The 7,084-nt window shown below is 46.9% G+C and overlaps 1 long non-coding RNA gene across 1 annotated transcript in view; it reads right to left on the bottom strand.

Annotated features, from left to right (window-relative positions):
• The window catches only part of LOC127201527 (uncharacterized), a 59,228-nt gene extending 52,158 nt beyond the window's left edge, over positions 1-7,070 (bottom strand). Inside the window, exon 1 of the long non-coding RNA XR_007832197.1 lies at positions 7,010-7,070. This is a non-coding gene — a long non-coding RNA (uncharacterized LOC127201527). The remainder of the gene's footprint in view (positions 1-7,009) is intronic.
• Between the last annotated feature and the right edge of the window lie 14 nt (positions 7,071-7,084).

The raw sequence follows: 7,084 nt of genomic DNA, 5'->3' as shown, positions 1-7,084 counted from the left end.
GATCTCACTAAATTGCCCAGGCTGGTCTTAGATTAGCTTTGTAGCTGAGGTGGACCTTGAACTTTCAACCTTCTTGCTTGGTATTCTCAGCATTACCTACCAGTCCCACCAAGCTGGGAAGCCAGGCTATCACTTGCAAGTTCCTTTTTGGTTTTGTTTTTGCTGTTGTTGTTTTGTTTTGATTTTTGGTTTTTTGAGACAGGGTCTCTCTGTGTTAGCCTTGGCTGTCCTCGACTCACTTTGTAGACCAGGCTGGCCTCAAACTCATAGCGATCCACCTGCCTCTGCCTCCCGAGTGCTGGGATTAAAGGTGTGCATCACCACGCCTGCCTCACTTGCAAGTTCGAAGTAGCCATCCTCCACCTGGCCAGCCTCAGGCACTCACAGCTCAGTTTTGGCTCATTCCCTCATTGACAAGCGTCACCCATCACTCTCTGCTGCCTGCGTGTATGTCTGTGGGTGTCAGATCTTGGAGTTACAGTTGTGAGCTCCATGTGGGTGCAAGAAATTGGACTCCGGTCCTCTGGAAGAGCAGTCAGTTCTCTTGACCAATGAGCCATCTCTCCAGCCCTCCTTACCATTCTTAACAGCAAACATGACTGGAGAGAAGTCTCATGTCTTTCGATTTGACAGCAGATTATCAGATACAGAATTGAAACACCCACCAATAAAAAAATAGATAAGTTGTATATACTAAATTAACCTATTTTCTGAATCAAAGGACACAATCAAAAAAGGAAAGGATACACTGTAGAATGGGAGGAAACCCTTGCAAGTCCTGTATCAGGTAAAGGCCTTCTCTCCAGAGTCTATGGAGAATTTCCTGGGGCTGGAGAGATGGCTCAATAGTTAACAGCACTTGATGCTCCTGCAGAGGACCCAGGTTTGGCTCTCAGCACCCACACCAAGCACTCAGAACTGTCTACCCCTAGCCTGGGGATCTGATGCTCTTTGGCTTCCTGGGTACCTGCGTGCATGTGGGACACATCGCTCATGCAGGCACACACACACACACATGATAAACAAAACCTTTACAAATAATTCTTACAACTCAACAGGAAAATGTCATACAGCCAGGTTAGAAATAGGCAAGGGAAGACAAAAAGAAACAAAAAATAACAGGAGGATTTGAATGAACATCTCCCCAAGAAGACGCACACTTGGCTACTGGAGAGGTTGCAAGGTTCACAGTACTGTAGCTAAGTGAAAGAAGTCAGGCACAAGAGGATACACAGACACCACCACCATCACCACCACCACCACCACCATCATCATCATCATCAACATCCTCATCACCATCAGGTATATATTTAACGTCCAGAATAACAGATCCCTAGAGACAGAAGACAGACTGCTGGAGGCCAGAGCGGGAAGAAATAATATACAACCACCACAGTTGTGGGGTTTTCTTTTTGAGTAACAAGGTTTTTGGCTGCAAAACCTCAAATTCCCACTTAACACCTGCAGCTTTCCCCTTCTGAGAATGGGTTGCTCTGTGTGGTTATTACTGTAGTAAAGACACTGTCATCATGAGTCAGGGTTTTTTTTTTTTTTTTTTCCCCACCCTGTTGATTCCTGCATTGCAGTTGAATTCTCTTTTCCCTCTCATTCTCCACACTCTGCTGTGTCACGGTGAATTGTCATATTGGAGGAGAATCTGGAGGCTGTGAGGCTGGAGTGGGTCAGACCCCAAACCATCAGCATTCCTGCACAGCCAGGAGACCCCAACATGCCATGAACAAGCCAAGGGGCTGGGGGAGGTGGCTCGGAAGGAAAGGTGCTTGCATCCAAGCCAGATACCCTAAGTTTAACTCCTAGATTTTGACTCAGACAAGCTGTTCTCTGATCCACACATACATGCATTTGCCTGCCCCTCACATGCAAAACAAACAAATGTGTTAAAATTATATAAATAACAAAATATATATTAAAACAAGTTTTAAGGGGGCCAAAGAAGCCTCTATGGAGGCTAGTGATGGCCTGGGTCACCACTGCCATATTAAGAAACAATTTGTGAAGTGGCATCACAGGGCATCTTTGAGACCACCAGAGATGCAGACATGATGTGGCATCCCCCCATTCCTCACCCCATCTCCTCATTGAATAGCAGCGACTTTCTGAGGCCCTCTGGCCTGCACCGCTGGGCACACAAGCTGGTGTCTGATGGTGGCAGGACCTCTAAGGCATGAGCAGGAGAGGGCTGTGGCGGGAAGGACACTCTCCCAGTCGGTCAGAGTACACAGGCTGGTCATGTTTACTCTAGCCTTGACGTAGCCTTGAGCAGGAGTGTAGGCTGGCCACACCTCTGCAAACCCAGGGCTGAAGAATGTCTGGAAAAGGCCTGGTTAATTGAGGGACCCCAGGGAAGAAGGGGACCCTTGGAAAGTCCAAAAACCAGGGTCTCAGGTTGGAGCCAGGTTCAGGGATGTGCAGCTCAATGGCATCAGCATCACTCTCCTGCCCCTCCCCCAATTCATTTCCACATTGGTGGACAGGGGTGACCTGAGGAACCAGCAATGGCCAGAATGGGGACAAGGAGAAATAAAGTGAAAGAAAGTCAGGGTTTTATTGCCTGTCAGTTACTAGGGAAAAAAAACACACCAAGCACTTTTAATCTAGGGCTCAAAGTTTTATGTCTTTATTCTGGAGGCTCAAAGTCCAGGATTAGAGCAACTGCACTGCCAAGACGTTAGTGAGGGCCTAGTTTGCAAATGGCCACAGAGAGTGAGGCAGGAAGAATCATTTTTATAAGACCACCAACCTCATAATGGAGCCCCTTCATGTTGAATAAAAACAGCTCATGGTTTATTCATGAGCCAAAAATGCACGACCATGACCCAAACACAGACTTTAGGTTTTCAGAAAAGACATGTTCTTCTGTGCATGTGGTTACCTGAAATTGCACTTCCTAAACACAAAGAAAGGCATAAAGCAAGGCATTTGCCTAAAACATTAGTGGGGACCACCGGTAGGTGGGTTTGCAACAGCAACAACACCATCAACAACGGAATCTTGTTGTAGGTTTCAGAATCCACCTGATCACATTCTTAGCTTTTGGACTGATGGATGCAAGTGGTCTAGTGAGAGTACATCTTCCAGGTTTAAAGGATTTAGGGCAAACAAGGAACAGGCAATGCACTGGTCTCAAAGGAGATTTAAAATAGCTCTAGATAATTTGGCCCTTACCAATGTTTTAGCTCTCCATTACCAGCCAAGTTCAGTCATTTGGCCTATGGAATCTGTGTGAGTACAGGTGGGTGCACGCACAAAGGTCGATATCGGGTGTCTTATTCGGGCACTTCCCACTTTGGTTTTTTGAGACAGGCTCTCACTGAACCAGGGACTCAGAGATCCAACTAGTCTAGCTGACCAGCAACCATGCTCCCAAACCCTGCCTCTGCCTCCCAGCCCTGTTGTGCAGGCATGCCACGCGCTGTGATGGTCTATGTAGGTGAATTGATGGCGCTCTAGTCCGTGAGCTTTCACAGCCATCTGCTCAGGCCCTGGCCATTGTGAGTCTTTAGCAGGACTCTATGGCAGTGTTTCTCAAAATGTGGGTAGCAGCCCCTTTGGGTTACATATCAGATATTTACACTATGATTCATAATAGTAGCGATATTCATAGCAATTGCTATGAAGTAGCAATGAGATAATTTTATTTTAAACTGAGGTACTGTGTTAATCGTTGCAGCATTAGGAAGGTTGAAAATCACTTATCTATGGTCTGTGTAGCTTTTCTGTTTTATTAGAATGTTTGCAATATTCAAGGCCTAACTACCTTCTCAATACTATGACACTGGTAGTGACTGGGGTATGAACACACAGGCCTTAAGAGGACAGAGACAGTCAGTCCAGGACACCTCTAAAGACCACATTTGACCAGGATCACCCAGGGGAAGCTAACAACCTGTGACTGTGATGCCAAAGCAGCAGTGTCCCCATGTCTGCCTGAGGCTGAGCCCTTTGCTACTGATTTCACCAGCATGGGACCAAAAGGGCAGTGGCATCAGTCTTTGTCAAAGCTTTGTGGTGAACAGACAGCACCTGGATAGTGACATCGGCCCATGTTTTGACATCTCCGTGCCTGCTTTATTCCTCTGAGGATGCTGTCTTGAAATTTTTATCAATTTCTGAAGAAGAAACTTTGCATCCTCAATTCACACAGGACCCAATAATTATGAGTCTGGTTTTGCTGTCAGGCAATCCAGACAGAAGTGCCGTTTTGAGAAGCCTGCTCCTCTGCCACAAACCCAAAGCCAGTCGAGGTCATATATGCCTAGGCTGCCCTTCCAACAGCAAAGGCTCTCTTTGTCTCTCTGTCTCTGACTCTGTGTCTGTCTGTCTGTCTGTCTGTCTCTCTCTCTCTCTGGACCTCTCCTGACTGGCTTCCCTTCTTTACATCCTCCTACTTAGGATCTATTTTATAAGCGACAGGGTGATGCCAACAAAACAGGCATCAGAGCAAAGGCCAGCCGTGATGGCGCATGCCTTTAATCTCAGCACTTGGGAGCTGAGAAAGGCACATCTCTGGGAATTCAAGGCAAGCCTGGCCTACAGAGCAAGTTCTGGGGCAGCCAAGGTTACATAGAGAAACTCTGTCTAAAAAACAAAACAAAACCAAAAATAAAAAATAAAACCAAAGCAGAGGGAGGAGGCAGGGAGAGAGATCAGAACGGGCCCCTTCCCCACAGAGCCCTAAGACAGACGGTGGTGTGGCCATGCCTTCCAGCTCACCCTGTTACCTTTGCCCCTTTCTCCAGACTCACTGTCTCACCTTGGTCCCTTCTTTCCATTGTAAAGCTGTCCTGGCACCCTGTGTGAAGCCTGTTCCCTCATTGCACGCAGGCCTGCTGCCTTGAATGGCCCCTCCTCAGAGAGGCCCCTCAGTCCTCAGGCTCTCCAGCTTAGTTTTCGTCACACTGCTCCTCACAGCTGAACTCAATCACGTTTGGCTTGGCCTTAATCTTTTTTTTTTTTTTTTAATTCCAGATCTTGCTTTATTCCTCAGTAGTGGTAGTGAATTTACATTTTATGGCCTGGTTATCACACAAACTGTACTTTAGCAGGCAAGACAAATTTTTTAAAAACTGGATTTATTTATTTTGCTTTCTGTGTGAGTGTTTTTTTTTATGTGTGTACACCATGTGTGAGCTTAGGTAAGCCTATGGAGGTCACAAGAGGGCATCAGATCCCCTGGGAACTGGAGTTACAGATGGCTGTGAATCACCATGTGGGTGCTGAGACTCAAACCAAGGCTCTCTGGAGGAACAGTGTTCTTACCTGAGGAGCCATCTCTCTAGCCCCTGTATTTTGTATTTTTCCCCAGAGGTGTGTACATGTATATGCATGTTTATGTGCATGCATGTTTATGTGCACACATGTGAATGTGAGGGCAACCTAGAATGCCATGCTCAGGAACACCATCTCCCTCCTCTGAGGAAGGGGAGGCCTGGAGCTCACAATTAGGCTGGGCAGCTTGATAAGAAAGCCCCATTGTCCTCGTGACTCCACTTTCCCAGTTCCGGGATTACAAACAGGAACTACTGCACCTTGACAATGGGTTAGAGACTCTTAATAGTTAAGTAATGGCCCAGTGAAGAGTGTGGCAACAGCCCTCAATTCCTTAGGACAAATGTTTTTTTTAAAAATCACATAATTTGCTTAAGACTAGTTTCAATACCAAAATTCCTTCTGTAAAGCAAGTGACTTGCCAAATGCTTTCCAGAAACAATACAAGTGAGAGCTCCTGCTTGATGGGCAAAAAGCACTCACAAATTTCAATTTCTATTTATCCCTTAGGTACTTAGGCCCTGTGTCCTCTAAAGAGTTAAATTCCTGTGTACCTGGGAATGACCTGGTGGGACAGAAAAGTTCACCAACACTTCTCTTTGTACCATATGAATTCACAGTAGATGTTCAGTAAAGCATACCCATAAATTAATAAGTCACTGCAATTTACATTTTCATCGCCTCTTAAAATATATTTTATTCTTTTTTTTGTCATTCTGTGCATATGTTCACACATGCAAGTGCCTACAGGACTACACAAGGGTGTCAGATCCCCCTAAGGCTGGAGTTACAGGCAGTTGTGAGCTGCTCCATGGGTGCTAGGAACTGAACTTGGTCCTCTAGAAGAGCAGCAAGTGCTCTTAGCCGTGGAGCCATCTCTTCAGACACACACACACCAATCTCTTCAATCAGTGGCCTATCCCAGCTAGATGCATCACTCCATTACAGCCTGCACGCACCAGCTTCTACAGACAGGTACTCAGTGGAAGCCACTTCCTGGCCAGAGATCACAGGTGCATTAGCCAGGGCAGGTGCCATGGGCTCTAGGGCAAAGAAAAGGCACTGTCACCAGCCCACAGGCATGGCGGAAGGCTTCCCAAAAGAGGGAGAAGACTCCACTTCCTGGTACATCATGTATTATCTGGAGTCAGGTAAAAATATATCACGAGGAGGCTCCTCCTTGGCACCTGTCCGGGCCTCCTGGATATGGAGACAGTACTTCTTAAAATCCTATGGGAATTACACAATTTCTTGACTTGCTGCCCCATCCAGCAGAAATTAAAGGAGAAGCCCATTTCCCCGGGGCCCAGTCCAAACCTGGCTCTTCAGAGCTTCTCAGGGGTGCCCATAGAAGAGAGGAGTCAAAGGAATGTATTTAATAGTTTTAATGCCCAGAACCTGTGTAGGCCTGAGCAGACTGCACAGACCCTGAGAAGACTGAGCAAGGATCATGGGTTTGGAGACATGGAGGGAAACACATGGGTTTGTGTTCCCTCTGGGAGACCTGCCCCTCAGTCCCTATGTAAGCAGGAACTGAAGGAACCTGAGGACCATTTCTGCACTTGTACCTCCCCTTCCGGAGGACAGCAACAAGACTGTACTAGCACTTTGAGGAGGGACGCCCCTGTCACAGAAGCAGGAGATGGGCTTAAGTCAATGGCAGCCATGTCAGTCAAATGGATATTTGCCACAAGAGCAGCCCCAAGCCGGGGTCTCAGACCCACACGTAGAGCAGAATCAGAGTTGGACAAGGAAGCCACGCCCCTCACGTTTCACACCCATGAGCAGACTAAAG

Source organism: Acomys russatus, chromosome 17 (genome assembly GCF_903995435.1).
Source record: "Acomys russatus chromosome 17, mAcoRus1.1, whole genome shotgun sequence".
In the NCBI taxonomy this organism is placed as follows: domain Eukaryota; kingdom Metazoa; phylum Chordata; class Mammalia; order Rodentia; family Muridae; genus Acomys; species Acomys russatus.
Note: the sequence above shows the minus strand (reverse complement) of the source record. Positions and strands in the feature narration are given on the sequence as shown.